Genomic DNA, 12,082 nt, shown 5'->3' on the forward strand with positions numbered 1-12,082 from the left:
ATTTATCTATTTGTGCATGTAAGAACGGATTGGGTGATAAATAAAATCTCCTACTCGTCTTTTTTGATATCAAAAAATATCAAAAAAGACTGGTAGGAGATTCTCTATATGTGACTATGCGGTTGCTTAAAATATGATAGAATATCAATCCACACAACATTCATTTTCATGTTTTCATAATTCTGAAACTGTCTTCTTTATAAAAGACAACACAGTGGTAGCAAACACAAACTTAACCTGGTAAATTGTTAAATTGTTTCAATAGCATTTAGTAGTTGAACTGGAATATGCAGGTCACAATTCTATGGATTACAATTACTGCTTAGTAATAAACAGTAATTGTATTCCATAGTATTGTGACCTGTATATGGTAAATTATTGGCCGTTATAACGTAATATAATGACTGCTCAATTTTTTAGCGGTTCAGAATTATGAGAGTTGTATGTGTGTCAGTAGGGCACAATTAAGGCCATATGGTGTTATGAATATTTATATTATTAGACATGTGTGTTTAGGTTGAATAGTAGATCCAGTGGTGAGAAGCTGTTTGTAACAATTAACGGAAAAACGTTTGAAATTAGAGTCTGCAGTTGCTTAACAGCGCAGGTGCCATTCAAGAATAACCTTGAAACGGGCACATTCATTTTAATGAACTCTAGTTATTGTTGTAAGAATTATTTAAAGGAAGGGCGTTTTAAAATGATTAAAACTTCAAACCAATAGTATATGATAAGCCACAATATACATCGCTTTAGATCAGAAAATCCGTTATCTTTATCGAGTAAAGGGCTACATCGATCGGGAGAGAGAGAGGGGAGGCAGACAGAGATAGAGAGAGAGGGGGTGGGGACTGTAGGATCCGGAGAAAACCCACGAGATTGGGGCGATCCTATTCCTTGTGACGTACAAGCGGGAGATAGAATCTACGCTACTTGATTCAGTGACCGACCAGAAACCCATCCCGCTGTAGTCTCCCATATCACGTTCTTCTCAAACCAACCATATTTGGAATAATTGGAATTATCGGAATGGTTCTAGTAGCTATTCTGCCTTGGATTTTCGTGAATCTCAGTACGATTGGAACACGCAATTAAGCATGGGAGAATGGGATTTCATATAAGTAAACATCTGGAAACACTTTTGCGATAATACTGGAAAGTTTACAATGTCCTATGCTGTAGTAGCTTAATGTTCTAAAATCCTGCAAGCTCAAACTATCGCCAAATTTAGCTATGTAAGCTCACTGTCTAGAACACCACCTGGTGCTATTTACTCCTGTATTAATGCTTCGGCAACCGGTTAAAATTAAAGTAGTATTGCAAAGAAAAAATATAATGAAATGAAATGAAATGGGGTTTAACGTCCTACTGTTCTGCTCCTATACTGGGCTAATGAAGACGGACATACGCCATACAGTGTTTTGCCCGGGCAGCGGCACTATCGCCTACTCTTATATCGAATTCCAACTGCCAGAGGATCTTTTACGTGCATTCCAATATATACACGGGACTAGACAGCTCTCCTTGTCATGCCCTCCGTCCTGCATCACTGACAAGGGAGAACCACGCCGGAAAATCTGGATGAACTTTCTCGGCCAATCCAGGGATCGAACACCCGATCTCCAGGCTAGCGAGCCAGCGTCTTACCCACTTAGCCACGTGATCCCCTTGCAAAGAAGAATAACAAACCCAAACATATATATATATATATAAAAGCTAAATTTTCTTGTTGCAAGTCTTTCTTTTGGCTTCACATATTATATAAATTATTATTTAGACATTTAATCACTTAAACATACATTATGCAAGGGCTAAATCTGTCTATTGCAGGTCTTTTTTAGGTCTGAAATGTTATCTAAATTATGAATTAGACATTAATTAACTTATCCAGACCATAATCAACTCTCGATGTCATCGCTAGCCTACGATATGTACTTGATTATGATCCGATCTGATGCTCTACGGTCATTCATGATTAAATCAAGAAATGGATTTAATCGAGACTATGTATTTTATCGTACCGACTTTAGTAATGATGATCGAGGCTAGGCCAAAAATTCAATCTCTAAATTTGCCAACTCTTTATCCAAATCTTACATAATGCATCTTTAATATTTGTTCATCTTCAGTTTTGTGAATTTTTGGGAATCGTTCAATTTACTAAAATTTTGTTCTTGTTATCAAATTAGTCTATGAAGTTATTTTCTTGTTTCTTTATATTACATTAGCCATAATTATTAAAATGGCATACTTCGAAAATGTCTTCTTTTAGTAAGATGGAAAATATAGTTTTTAGAAAGAGTGCAATACGTGTAGTGACAAACCAACGCCTGAAATAAAAATGGTTATCTCGGTGTTCTAAACGCCCAAGATAACGATAAAATATCTGATATACACAATAATGTTAAAATATTTTAAAAACACGAATATGACAGCATTAGGTCTGTATTTACATTATGTATGATAATATTAAAGTGTATACATTCCTCTGACCGTTAGTTACCTATCTTAATATGATCATTAACAACGTAATAACTATCTTTAATATGATTTAAAAAACAGTTTAACAAGTGTCAAAATAATCCATCTTTTTAATATATCACTATTAATCTAGTCCCGTTATGTATACTGATTATGTTAATGTTGCAGCAACGTAACGTAGCTATTTGACGGCGTTTTTCAGTATTATCTTGAAGTACTTTAATAATGGTGTTTTTAAAGGTGAACGAATAACATCTGAAAATATTGAGTAACTTCTACATCTAATCCAGTCGATGACAAATCCCAACGCATATCAATAAAGATTTATTCCTCGACAGCTGCCTTCGATTAGAAAAAATGCCCGAACTATCGGCAAAACTGTTTTCGTATTCTTTCGAGTTACTTCAAGATAAGCTCTTTTTGTTAAAAAAAATCGACAAAATTTAACCTGGAAAAGCTCCAATATGAATGATTGACTGGATGGTTGGCGCTTTGTAATACTTCTATTTCCTTGTCATTACAATAATTGTCATTTTGAAAGGGTGGATCAGACGACATAGTTATGCTGGATGGAACATTTATATAAAGGGTCGTAGATCAATGAACGGCCACGTTCCCAAGGTTGCCTTCACTAACTAACTATAGTACAGTGCTTCTTTGCTAAATATGCATGTATGAAATCTGCAATCCTGCTGAAAGACTGTGTACAGTATGTTTTCTAGGAATGTAACCTACAGTTACATCTGCTTCTGTGATTGTTGGAATCGACCGTCGATACAGCAGGAACCTATAAAAGACGCGGTGTTAGTGAAGGAAATATTCTGTTATCTTAAAGACAATCATCGTCTATTCATTTCAACTATTTAGCCGACTGATTTCCTCCATCATACAACTAACGACATAAAGACCGGATACTAGTTCTAACTTCTTCTTTGTTTGATGTCTTCTCTGATGTTTTAAATATACTTCAGATGTCATACACAAAAACCTGGACCACACTCATACCAACCTGTATATTATACGCTCAATTAAAATGATATTATTCAAAATGTTGATTCAAAACAGGGTCTACCTGAAAAAGGAATTGTCAATGTACACTAATTTGAGAACGCTGCATATTTTCCATAAATTGGATAAAGACATGTAGTTGGACTCAAAACAAAAGGATTTCAATTTTATGGCCTGGCTGCCGGCTACGGGCCATTTTATTTTGATATTCCTTCCAAACTGGCGGATGCCAGATGACCATACATCATTGATGTTTTTCTATATTATTTTTTGATTCCCAAATTCTTTTGATGACTTCCTGTGTGGTTTAAGATGGCAAATTGTGCATAATAAACGTAAAACGTATCTTTAAACTTAAATTTGGATGGGAAATGTATTAAATAATGCAATTATAGATTGAATGAAATCCAAAACGACATGATATTACATCTTGTATACACATACATTAACACACACACAAAATTATACTCTACAAACACTAAAAATTAAACATTTTGAAACCCCTATATATAACGCCGAGGGGGTTTCCCCATGCGGCTTAATCAACCGTGATATGAAGATGGTAGGGGTTGGTCTGCGGTTGCACCAGCAGTATATCTATATTCTTGTAAGTTTGGTGTTCAGCCTTAAACTTCTTACAATTGCACTAACTTGGCAACGATTTAAGACGAGATCCGTTTGACATTCCTTCATAATTTAACTCAAGGGCATCTTTATAGTTTATATTATGTATATTTATCGTAAGATAAATTGTACCGTTTATATTTTGTTGTAGAATACTTGTAATTGTTTGGAGTCCTCTAACAATATGCCACCCACAACGACAGAGCGCACCTGTTTCGGGGGCCCCGACGTTTAGGGACCCCTTAGAAGGTTAGAATACAGAAAATATTTTATACATAAATTATGAAAATCATTGAACATCATTGAATCTCATTTGGAGTGGAATTCGTTAGCACTTGTTTTACTGTCTCTCCAGCATATTCAACTCGTCAAAAACCACTGTTTGTCACGTGACCCTAAAACTCCTCTACAGCATTGATGGGCTCATCATCCGCCTAGAGTTGTGGATAGAAAGAGTCAGAGAGAGCGAGTTCTAGAGAAGAGGTTGGATAAGGGATGATCTTGTGCAGCTCTCACTGCTACTTGGGCTGTGTGAACCGGAGCATTGTCTTTTTATATGATTATGAAACCTGCTTAATATGCATCAGTTATGGCGGGACCCTTCTTTACATTATCTGCCATGAATGTGTCCTCAAGAGTCCCTGCAAACGGGGGCTGCTTACTTTTTCTTTTTGTCTCTGGGTCAAAATGATGAACCCAGGTTTCATCCTGAGCAACAACATGACACAAGAAAGCACGTAGAGGAGTTTTAGGGTCACGTTGCAAACGTGGTTTCTTGACGAGTTGATTATGCTGAGAAACAGTAAAACAAGTGCATTGATGTCAAGGAGGGTTATATTTAAAAATAAATATAACAATTTTTTATTTAGATCTCATATTACTAAGTGAGTCCGGAAACGTTTGGGACACCCTGGCACACGTTTGGAAATGATGTTGATACTGCGTTTTAGCATGCTAACGAGTTCCACTCCAACTGAGATTCAGTTGTGTTCAATAATTTTCATATTTTCATGCATTATGTAGTTGTTCAAATATTTTCTGTATTCCAATCTTTTGAGGGGTCCCTAAACCTTGAACGGTCATTATCACGGGAGTAATCATATTCATAAAAAAGTGTATATTAACAATTATAGTACACAGTTTGATGTTCGATTTTCTACAATTTTATTCAACTTGGTTTGCGAGAAAAAAAATGTGCTATGATCATTAAATTTTATTTTTGACTGCAATCCATCTTTTTTGATTAAAAATTGTCGACAAGGCCCACCTGGTAACATCTAATTCATAAATAATTGTATCCCAGTCTAGAACAGATAACATCAAACAATAGTCGTATTGTTCTTTTAGGGGTAGGTGATCATTTCATTTCTATAACCGTTATATTTTATCTTTAAATTTGTTTAAATATGATTTTCTTTCACTTGAATATAATGGCGGCTGTGTGTCCGCCATCTTGGTTTCCATTATGAATAAAGACATTTGTTATTGAGCTTGGCACTAATTGGAGTTACAATTGAGTTTGAAATATATGAACAAAAAGCAAAATGTGTTAAGATAATGTTGGAATATGTTGCTAGCAATCATGTCAAAAATATAGAGATAAGATTCTAGCATGACATACACAGTAGGCGAAATCCTAATTAACCATTTCCTATTAAAAACACCCATAATTCATCACTCTAACACAACTCCTCAGTCGTGCCTACTTGACAGACGTGTAACTGTGACAGTACGCATGTGACATTTAAACGAAACCATAATGTTAATAGGCAATTTTTATTAAAACTAAGTAACAGAATGTAATCATTTAGATGGGTTTTATTTTCGGATAATAATGTGTATTTTAAACATACCAATATATTATACTAATTATCGCTTAATAGGAGTCAGACCGACCTTTCTCCATGCCCTGAGAGCGCATAATGATTATATCTCATTTAAAGATATAGTCATTGTACACTTAAATTATATATTATAATAGATCTAGATCAGAAAAAAAAACATAATGTAAAAATACACCAAGGCTCGGATAATACCATGTTCATATACTGAGAATCCCTTGCAGAAAGATATAATGTCAACATGCAATCGAGTGTGTATATATATACAAATGTATAATTAAAATCCTAATATTACACTATGAACAATATATTGAAAATGAAGATTCTCTTACCTCCCACTAGAATACTTATTTAGTTGAATTAAGTCTTGAATTTTGCAAGAGATAAGCATATAATTCCACTATTGGCACTCGTTCAACTCTCTTGGTTGCCACAGTACACCATAGATTATGCTAATGTTACTGTTCGTCTCTTTGACCGTCTGTAACTTTTTCAAGAATGTCATTGGCGTTGAACTCTTTCACAGATAGGACAATATGTGGCGTCTTGCTCAAAAGCATGTATATGATTCACCATGGAAATCTTGAGATCCACAAACTGGAAGTAGCATACAAATAACATGCAACTGTCCGTCTTACATTTCAACACAAGTAACCTCTTAACCATGTTTTCCGTCCGCCTCAAAGTCATTAATATTCACCAAACTTGGCACAAAATGTAAATTCGAACATTTGTATTCGATTATACACCACAAAGTCAACAAAAATGGCCATGCAAAAGAGGGAAACGGGAAAGGGAGAGTACGACTATAAATAGAAGGAACTATTTCAGAGAAATCAATGGTGGTCTATCTCCAAAAGGAAATATTCCATTTGATATTATAAATGCGATACATGTAGTATACACCTATGACAATCTTTAGATATAGTTAACGCCTGGCCAGTTTGACACACGTTTATAGAAGTTCATAAAACTGTTGGAATTGTCAGAGATGAAAGATCTACCATATGTTTCAAAAGTCATACACAATCCGCTATATAATCCCAGTATGCTTGCAAAACCATTTTAGGAAGTCTTTAACAATATCATATACACCAATGTCCCTACCACCTGTCAGTTAAGATTTGGCAAAGGCATTAAGTGTACAATAGATGTAATGGGGTTTAGCAGAAGGGCAGGATGGAGAACACATAAAATACACATGCCCCTGGGTGGAGTTATCAGGATTCAAGGTGGATTTACACGTTGTGGTACGGTTCACGTCAATTTTAAGAGTGGCCATTCATTATACAGTACAGGTACAATTACACTTAACGTCCCAACACCCCATATAAAGTTTGGTAACATACACTCTTATTTAAAATTCTGGTCCAAAAATTATTCAAATCGGTCAACTCTAACTTCAATTGTTGCCATTAAAAGTTTGCATTGGTTTCTATTGGTTTTGCAATTCCATCTTTATTTGTCTTACTCAAATAACGTAATAATAATTGTGTTGTCATTAATTGTACACGATAGTCTAGCCAGCAAGAAATATTTTCTTGTTATCACCAAAATGGCATAATGGATAAAAAGGGCGGTGGTTTGCAATAGTTTTGGCTTTGGAAGATTCGCATAATGTCGAAATCCATTTAACACGCTTTGCATAGAGTCTTCTTGTATAGCCATCTTGCATCACAAATCTAACTAGAACTGCGATGCAGTAATGACGGGTTTCACCGGTGCCACGTTACCCTAAACATATGTCACTTCCGGTACCAATGAAACCATTAAACAGGTTTCCACCTCATCATTGCACACATCAAATAAAATGGACGCTGAATCAACCAAATCCAGCAATATCAATTCATTTTATATATTTGTTACATGTAAGTGTACAGTACTTCCGGTGATAATGAAAATATTCAATTAGTTTTATGAAATCAGAAATGGCATAAGGCATCACATGGTGAAAATTTTATGTAAATCGAATAATAATTGCCACTTTTATAGACCAAAAACCTTAAAAAGTGACTTGTAGAAAACTGTCAATTGCTCTGCAACCATACAAGTTAGAAACCATTTTCTGGAATCTGTATGATCGTATGGGTTTATTCTATTTGTTGATTGGAATCAAATATCATAATTTTAAAAACATAACAACTCAGACTCATTTGAATAAAATATCTGTTTTGAAAGCTAAAAATACAGTTTTTGCCAAAATGACGTTACTTCCGGTGATAATGAAAATCTTAAATTACTTGTATGAAATCGTAAATGGCATTAGGTATCACATAGTGAAAATTTCATGAAAATCGAATAATAATTGACACTTTTATGGACAAAAAACCTTGAAAAGTGACCTGTTGAAAATTACCTATTTCTCTACAACTGAACAAGTTAGAAACCATTTTGTGATACCTATATGATCGTATGGGTTCATTCTATTAGTTGATTAGAATCAAATATCAAAATATTAAACAAACAACAAATACGACTCATTTCAATAAATTATTTGTTTCTAAGGCTATAAATACAGTTTTTACCCAAATTTCGTCATTTCCGGTGACATGGAAAATGTTAAATTGAGTTGAACTAGTCACAATTGACATTACGCATCAAATGGTGTCACTTTTATGAAAATCCAATAATAATTGACTCTTTTACAGACACAATAGCGTAAAGAGTGACTCATGCAAAATTGACCATTTCTCGGCAACTGCTCATATTACAAACTAATTTTGAGATAGATTCTCTTCGTATGGATTAATGCTACAAGTTTATGAAAGTTGCGAAGAAATATTTTAAAATATGAAAAGCCTGAATGGGTTGTAAATAGCTCATTTTTTCACCTTTTTTCACCTTTAAATCAAAATGACCCGAAAACGAAATCGAAATTAAAAAAACTGAGCCCGATGTTTTCTGCGCCTTTACAGGGCACACACTTTCAGTCATACCAGATTTGAAAAAAATAGTATTTGCTTTCAAAAAGTGGTACCGAACTGTCAAAATTGTAGTTTTTGCTAAATTTACGTCACTTCCGTTGCCGAAAGGTAACTTTACCGGTAACAAAAAAAATGACATTTTGGATTACGGAGCATATGAACTTTGTTTTATACAAATCGAGCAATAAATAATTAATCCAGGACTGAAAAACTAAATTAGCCAATGGGGGTCAAGGAAATTTACGATGACAAAAAATGGTGCCATTTTTGGTCAAATCAGATGACTCTTTAACCCTGGGTAAAATACCACATTAAAATATTCATGAATAAAAAAGTTTTTTGTAATTTAAATTTTCAAAATTTGGCGCCTAATATCTCCGACGATTCGTGGAAAATCAAAAATCTAAAGAACCATGGCTATGTGCCTTGTCTCTGGCTATGTCAAAATGTATCCAATGTTAAAATCCGACGATTATTGTTAATATTACGGCAATATTTCAAAAATCGACAAATTCGACGATTTCGGACATTTCGCATTGTCGCAGAACGTTCGAAATAGCTTTAATCTCTAAGTCACACCCACTTTTCCAGTAAAACCGAAGACATCGAATCAATCCGACAAGTAGTTTCTGAGATACAATCAAATTGGAAAAAAAAAATAATAATAATAAGAAGAATAATAATAAAAATAATTTTAACAAAAACAATAGTGTTTCACACAAGCTACGCAGTGTGAAACCCTAAAAAGAGGGCAGCATACACCAATGGCGATTCCTTTTTTTTTTCTTGTCAGGAACATATGTCAGACAATGTTTTAAAGCTATCTAACTGGCTGACCCGAATTATCACTTGAATTGCCTAAAAGTGATAATTTCCAGTAATTAATATTACATCAATTAGCCCAAACATGGTCAACACGGCAGCCTTTACAAATCTGACTAAATCATAACAAATAGGTGTGTAAATTACGGTCATATTTTGAAACAAATTTAATTGCACAGAGCTTGTCCTGTCACTAATCAACATAACCAAATAAGTTCAGTTCCTTTAAATATGAACATACTGTTCTCTTCGGCAATAGGAAGGACGCCATGTTACAACTACTTTGAATGACTTCACCAAAGTCAAAGAAGATATATCATACAATGTCATGTCATATATATAATGTCCCAATAAACTTCATGGTCAAAGGTAAGGTAACAGAGATTGTCGAGGACCCACGGGGTTCTATAAACGAAGTGGCTCGTCTTTGTATACCATCATATTGACAGGGTATTCTGGAGTGCGTAAAATGTGTCAAAGTATTAACGCTGGCAATAAACTGTACACAATGTAGAAATGTAACCTTGAATCAAATTTGAATTAAGTATAGTTTTTATAGTAATTGTAGTTTAAGATACGGAGTGCCAGAGCAGGTTTTTGTTCTCATACCAACAAAGAACGGTCTGTATTGTTTCAAACAATAACTGCAGTCGCTTTTTTTCAGATTGGCAAAAACAAGAAAACATATGTTGCTATCTCTGCAGGCTAGTTCCGGCACACGATACCTTATATTATCCACAAAGCACGGTTCATTTCAATCACGTATATCTCATACATACAGTATTATATATTTTTGTTTATTTACATGATGAAACAGAATATTATCTATGACTACATAAACCTAATTTGTTTATGTGCATATGTTTATTCGGAGTAATTTTGTAGGTATATTATTTGCTCAGAGATCTCATTTATGATACGAATGAAAGTATATATTTCATTAATGGATATTCTGTATGATGTAGATTAAACGTACTTTGTAATACACGTTCACAAAATTTCTGTGTACTGTGTATTAAACAAGTTCTAGAACCGCCGAATTGTTTCACATCAAAAACGATCTGTCCACAAAAAGATAAGTGAAGGGGAGCAACGATTGAATCTCTTGAATGAATAGGTTGGGGAGTATACATAATTCGGGGATTACTGAGACCAATTAAAATACAGGCCCCAAGTTCACAAAGCATTCTCAGGCTTAAGAATTTACTCAACTTTCAGTCACTGTTTATGAGAAATATGTTTGATCCAGAAGCACAAAAAATGCACATAGTTTGATACATTAAAACAGCAAAATTTTTATAAAGGGCTATATTTTAGTTAAAATAAGGCGAACAATTTTGAGTAAATTCTTAACTTAAGTCTAAGAATGTTTTGTGTAGCGATGCGAAGTCATGAACTTGCTCTTATAAGATGTGATTTGATGATAAGCAGAGTACTGGAATCGAGTTTATTTCAGATGGGTAAAAAGTGTAAACATATTAACTTGTTAACTTGTTTTTGATGGTGAATCATAAATGGTGAATCATAAAACGTGCGAATGGATACCCCGATTCAAAAAGCCATATCTCAGACAATATTAATGAGTATGTATGTACTATAACATATATCATATTATTATATTCTGAGGGGGTTACTCGAAAACTGGTCCACTTGACATGGAATGACCCAACTAACAGTTTCCATTCTACCTATGTATGTAGGTATATGACGTAATACATGACGTAAGGGTTTGCTGCGACTTTGTTAGGAGTCAATTTTCATGTTTTAAAACAAAACATTTGAGTTTATAACAATACTCATACTCCGCCTGTGCATGACAGCCACCATTTAGATTCAAACATGTGAAACATGCAACAGCAAATACCAAATATAATTTGATTGAGATTTTTAAGAATTCTCCAAGATTGTAAAATGACACGCATTTAATAAGATTCGATTTCTAGGAATTGTCCAAGACTGGAAACTGACATGCATTCAATAAAATTAGCGACTCTATTGGTAACACAGTTACTTTTTTAGGAACAATGATTTTATGAATACCATAGATTCTTCCTTAAAATGTAGACTAAGTGAGGTTTACTTTACTCCCTTGGCAATAATGTAGTCTAAACATTATCACTATGGGTAATGTTTCCAGTCAATATGTTGTTATGTCGTTATACAACCTTAGTGGATGTTTTGGAAACCTTTTGACTTAACAGATGAACTTTACTAGAGGATAAATGGTAGATAATGTACGTAAGAAACGGTTAATATCAGACAAATGTTACATTATCCACTGATTTTAGCCACGTGTATGAACTTAGATAACATTTGATCCTATATCCCAGACAAGGTCACATCTTCTACATACCTTGACGATATACCTGATGTTTTACCAGT

This window comes from Patella vulgata, chromosome 4 (assembly GCF_932274485.2).
Source record: "Patella vulgata chromosome 4, xgPatVulg1.2, whole genome shotgun sequence".
In the NCBI taxonomy this organism is placed as follows: domain Eukaryota; kingdom Metazoa; phylum Mollusca; class Gastropoda; family Patellidae; genus Patella; species Patella vulgata.